Source organism: Pristiophorus japonicus, chromosome 3 (genome assembly GCF_044704955.1).
Source record: "Pristiophorus japonicus isolate sPriJap1 chromosome 3, sPriJap1.hap1, whole genome shotgun sequence".
NCBI classification, from domain to species: Eukaryota; Metazoa; Chordata; class Chondrichthyes; family Pristiophoridae; genus Pristiophorus; species Pristiophorus japonicus.
In genome coordinates, this window is record NC_091979.1 from 235,467,203 (window position 1) to 235,473,320 (window position 6,118).

The 6,118-nt window shown below is 50.3% G+C and overlaps 1 protein-coding gene across 1 annotated transcript in view; it reads left to right on the plus strand.

The window, feature by feature from the left end:
- Positions 1-6,118, plus strand: part of exosc1 (exosome component 1) — a 51,639-nt gene that overhangs the window by 37,868 nt on the left and 7,653 nt on the right. The gene's annotated exons all lie outside the window — the stretch shown is intronic.

Here is a 6,118-nt window from a genome sequence, read left to right on the forward strand (position 1 = left end):
AGAACCTGTGGAATTCTCTACCACAGAAAGATGTTGAGGCCAGTTCGTTAGATATATTCAAGAGGGAGTTAGATGTGGGCCTTATGGCTAAAGGGTTCAAGGGGTATGGAGAGAAAGCAGGAATGGGGTACTGAAGTTGTATGATCAACCATGATCTTATTAAATGTTGGTGCAGGCTCGAAGGGCCGAATGGCCTACTCCTGCACCTACTTTCTATGTATCTGTGTTTCTCCCCTCAGCCTCCTCTGTTCCAATAAAAACAAATCCAGCCTATCTAATCTGTCCTCATAGCTAAGATTCTCCACTTCCGGCAACGATTCTCGTAAATCTCCTCTGTACCCTCTCCAGTGCAATCACATCCTTCCTGTAATGAGGTGACCAGAACTGCACGCAGTACACCAGCTGTGGCCTAACCAATGTTTTATACTTCAAGCATAACCCTCCTGCTCTTGTATTCTATAGCTCGGCTAATAAAAGCAAGCATTTCGTATGCCTTCTTCACCATCTTGTCCACCTGGCCTGCAGATCAGGGATCTGTGGACATGCACTCCAAGGTCCCTTTGTTCCTCTACATTTCTCAGTCTACCATTTTGTCATGTATTCAACCAGCATTGTGACCCATGTATAATCTGACCGAAGTTGTACACTGTGAGAACAGTGACCGCTAGGTGGGAGACACTCCTAACCTGGACCTTCAGGTATAAAAGGGGAAGCTCCACCCACCTTCATCACTTGAGTGCTAAGGAATAAAGGACAGGTCATAGACTGACCTTCTCTCAAGCATGGGCCTCGTGTGCATTTATACTGTATAGGAAGGACGTATCAATGGCGACGAGAAACTGGGATTTAAACCACGCGAGCATGGCTACTAGCAGAACAGACGAGAGGTACTGTGTTAAGGAATGGTTGGGACAGAGATTCAACATTGTTAAAGCAGATCACAGTTCTCCAGGCAGACAAGGGCAATCGGGCATGCCCCAACATGTAGTCGAACCCAGAGGGGGAGTTCAACAGAAACAATGGCAAGCTGAACGGCGATTCATGCCATTGCAAGGGACAATGCGGCCAGTAACGGGGCCATCAACACCTGCATTCAAGGACAGTCACAGGGGCAGTCAGGGACGATCGACTGGCAAGGGATCTTTTGTTTCAAACAACAGCTCATGTTGGAGGCGTGGAGGCACACACTCAGCCGGAGTTTGCAGAGATGAGCAAATTACCTGCAGAAATTGCAGAAGTGAACACTGGGGGAAATCGCTGGAAGCTGAAGTTCAGCGAGTTCATGTGGAGCACGTATACAGCTCATACACCAGGACGTCACCTAAAATGATGAAAGTGCTCCTCAATGGCATCCCAGTATCAACGGAGCTAGACACGGGGGCCAGCCAGTCCCTGATGGGTATCAAACAGTTCGAAAAGTTGTGGGCGTCCAAGGCCAGGAGGCCAAAATTATCGCCGATTGACGCACAGCTACGAACTTACACAAAGCAGATTATTCCGGTGCTAGGCAGCGCCACGGTAGTCGTGACCCACAAAGGTTCGGAGAACAGGTTGCCACTCTGGATTGTCCCAGGGGATGGTCCCGCACTACTGGGGAGGAGTTGGCTTGCTGTCATGAACTGGAAATGGGGCGATGTCAATGCAATTTCCTCTGTGGAGCGAGTATCATGCTCACAGATCCTGGACAAATTTGACTCATTATTTCAACCCGGCATCGGCACTTTCATGGGGGTCAAGGTAGTGATTCACATAAACCCGGACACCAGGCCAGTACATCTCAAGGCCAGAGCGGTGATGCGGAAAAAGATAGAAGGCGAATTGGACCACCTGCTGAGGGAAGGCATCATCTTGCCAGTTGATTTCAGTGACTGGGCGAGCCTGATCGTGCCGGTGCTCAAGGCGGATGGGTCGGTCAGGATATGTGGTGATTACAAGGCCACCATCAATTGGGTGTCACTCCAAGACCAGAACGTGCTACTGAGAGCGGAGGACCTCTTTGCGACGCTATCCGGTGGCAAACTTTTTTCAAAATTGGACCTGACCTCAGCTTACATGACCCAGGAGCTGGTGAGTGAGTCGAAGATGCTGATCACCATCACGACACAAAAGGGGTTGTTTGAGTACAACAGATGTCCGTTCGGGATTCGCTCGGCCGCCGTGATCTTCCAACGAAATATGGAAAGCCTCCTCAAGTCGATTCCAGGGACGGTGGTTTTTCAGGACGACATCCTCATCACGGGTTACGATACTGAAGAACACCTCCACAACCTGGAGGAGGTGCTACGCAGACTGGACCGGGTAGGTCTGCGACTGAAAAAGGCGAAGTGCGTCTTCCTAGCTCCAGAGGTAGAATTCCTGGGGATGAGGGTAGCAGCAGATGCGATCAGCCCTACTGCATTCAAGACGGAAGCGATCCAGAGAGCACCCAGACCCCGTAACACGACGGAGCTGTGTTCGTTCCTGGGGCTCCTGAACTATTTTGGTAACTTTCTTCCCAAATTGAGCACGCTGCTAGAGCCGCTACACGTGCTCCTACGCAAAGGTCGCGAATGGGTCTGGGGGGACAGCCAGGAAAGGGCTTTTAATAGAGCACGCAATTTGTTATGTTCCACACTCTGTTAACACGATACGACCCATGTAAGAAACTTGTGTTAATGTGCGATGCGTCGTCCTATGGTGTCGGGTGTGTGTTGCAGCATGTCAGTGTCAAGGGTCAGTTACAGCCGGTAGCTTATGCCTCCAGGAGTCTGTCCCAGGCAGAAAGGGGTTACGGGATGGTAGAAAAGGAGGCGCTCGCATGTGTATATGCTGTAAAGAAAATGCACCAGTACCTGTTTGGCAGGAAATTTGAGCTGGAGACAGATCACAAACCCCTAACGTCCCTTTTGGCCGACAACAAGGCCATAAATGCAAACGCATCGGCCCGCATACAGAGGTGGACACTCAAGTTAGCCGCCTATGACTATACAATTCGGCACAGACCGGCTATCGAAAACTGCGCCGATGCACTCAGCAGGCTCCCACTAGCCACCACTGAGGGGGCTACCGAGCATACTGCTGAGATGGTCATGGCTGTTGAAGCTTTCGGAAGCGAAGGCTCACCCATGACAGCCCATCAGATTAAAGTCTGGACAAATAGAGACCCGCTATTGTCTCTAGTCAAGAAATGTGAAGGCAATTGCCAGGTCACACATTTGGTGGCCAGGGATAGACTCAGATCTGGAACTTTGTGTTCGCAGGTGCAACACATGTGCCCAGCTGGCCAATGCGCCCAGGGAAGCCCACCTTAGCCCCTGGCCATGGCCCGCCACGCCTTGGTCACGCATCCATGTGGACTACGCAGGTCCTTTCATGGGAAAAATGTTTTTGGTTGTAGTAGACACCTACTCCAAATGGATCGAGTGTGTCATTTTAAATTCAAGCACAGCCTCTGCCACGGTAGAAAGTCTACGGGCAATGTTCGCCGCCCACGGTCTACCGGACGTCTTGGTCAGCGACAATGGCCCGTGCTTCACAAGCACTGAATTCCAGGACTTCATGGCAGGCAATGGAATTAACCATGTCAGAACGGCACCGTTCAAGCCGGCCTCAAACGGCCAGGCAGAACGAGCAGTGCAGATAATCAAACGGGATGCTCAGAATCCAAGGGGGTTCCCTACAAACCCGCTTATCATGCCTTCTGTTGGCCTATAGATCCCGACCACACTCGCTCACAGGGGTTCCACCCGCAGAGCTGCTAATGAAAGGGATGCTCAAAACCCGGCTATCCCTTATACACCCCACCATGAAAGAAATTGTCGAGAGCAGGCACCAGCCACAGTATGACTACCATGACAGGAATGCGAGGGCGCGATGTATTGATGTAAATGATCCTGTTTTTGTCCTCAACTACGCTTACGGGCCCAAATGGCTCGCAGGCACTGTGATTGCCAAAGAGGGAAATAGGATTCTGGTAGTTAAACTTACCAATGGACAAATCTACCGCAAACACGTGGATCAAACAAAAAGGAAGTTCAGCAACCCCATAGAAGAAGTAGAGGCAGAACACAATGTAGAGTTCACTCCACCACAGGTGACCGAACACCGGAACCAAAGGGAGGAGAGCCCAGTCACTGTGGGCAGTCTGGATAGGCCTGAGGCACCGCAAACAGCAGACACTCAGGCCAGCGCCCAACAACCGGAGCCCCAACTCAGGCGCTCCATAAGAGAGCGTAAACCACCAGAGAGACTCAACTTGTGATCCCAATAAGACTTTGGGGGGGAGGTGATGTCATGTATTCAACCAGCATTGTGACCCATGTATAATCTGACCGAAGTTGTACACTGTGAGAACAATGACCACTAGGTGGGAGACACTCCTAACCTGAACCTTCAGGTATAAAAGGGGAAGCTCCACCCATCTTCATCACTTGAGTGCTAAGGAATAAAGGACAGGTCACAGACTGACCTTCTCTCAAGCATGGGCCTCGTGTGCATTTATACTGTATAGTAAGGACGTATCACATTTAATGTGTGTTCCCTTTCCTTGTTAGCCCTCCCAAAATGCATTACCTCACACGTCTCTGGATTAAATTCCATTTGCCACTCTTCTGCCCACCTGACCAGTTGATTGATAGCTTCCTGCAGTCTACAGCTTTCTTCTTCATTATCAACCACACAGCTGATTTTAGTATCATTTGCAAACTTCTTAATCATACCTCCTATATTCAAATCTAGATCATTGCTGTACATCACAAAAAGCAAGGGACCGAGTACTGAGCCCTGCAGCACCCCATTGGAAACATCCTTCCAGTTGCAAAAACACCCATCAACCCTTACCCTTTGCTTCCTGCTTCTGAGCCAATTTTGGATCCAACTTGCCACTTTTTCCTAGATCCCATGAGCTTTTACTTTTGTGACCAGTCTGCCATGTGGGACCTTATCAAAAGCTTTGCTAAAATCCATATATAATACATCATACGCTTTGCCTTCATCGACACTCCTAGTCTATCGATGTCAGACTTGAATATACTCAATGACTGAGCATCCACAGCCCTCTGGGGTAGAGAATTCCAAAGATTCACCACCCTCTGAATGGAAACATTTCTCCTCATCTCAGTCCTCAGTCCCCTTATCCTGAGACTGTGCCTCCTAGTTCTAGACTATCCAGCCAGGGGAAACAACCTCTCAGCATCTACCCTGTCAAGCCCTGCAAGAATTTTATATGTTTGTGTGTGTGGAGCACAAACGCCAGCATGGACTAATTGGGCCAAATGGCCTGTTACTGTGCTGGAGAAATACCACCAACGATGCCTTCGCAAGATCCGACAAATTCCCTTGGGAGGACAGATGCACCAACATTAGCGTCCTCATCCAGGCCAACATCCTCAGCATTGAAGCACTGACCACACTTGATCAGCTCCGCTGGGCAGGCCACATTGTCCGCATGCCAGACACGAGACTCCCAAAGCAAGCGCTCTACTCGGAACTCCTTCATGGCAAACGAGCCAAAGATGGACAGAGGAAACTTTACAAGGACACCCTCAAAGCCTCCCTGATAACGTGCAACATCCCCACCGACACTTGCGAGTCTCTGGCCAAAGACCGCCCTAAATGGAGGAAGTGCATCCGGGAGAGCGCTGAGCACCTCAAGTCTCATCGCCAAGTGCATACAGAAAACAAGCGCGTGCAGCGGAAAGAATTTGTGGCAAACCTGTCCCACCCTCCCTTGCCCTCAACAACTGTCTGTCCCACCTGTGGTAGGGACTGTGGCTCTTGTATTGGACTGTTCAGCTACTTAAGGACTCATTGTTAGAGTTGAAGCAAGCCATCCTCGATTCCGAGGAACTGCCTACAATGCTCATGACTTGTTTCCACCCAGGTGGCTGTGCAGTCCAACACGGGAATCACACTCTCTGTCACAGGTGGGACAGACAGTGGTTGAAGGAAAGGGTGGGTGGGGAGTCTGGTTTGCTGCACGCTCCTTCCGCTGCCTGCGCTTGGTTTCCTGCATGTTCTCGGCGACGAGACCCGAGGTGCTCAGCGCTCTCCCGGATGCTCTTCCTCCACTTAGGGTGGTTTGGGCCAGGGACTCTCAGGTGCCGCTAATGCAATGTAAATCATTGCACAAAACAATGAA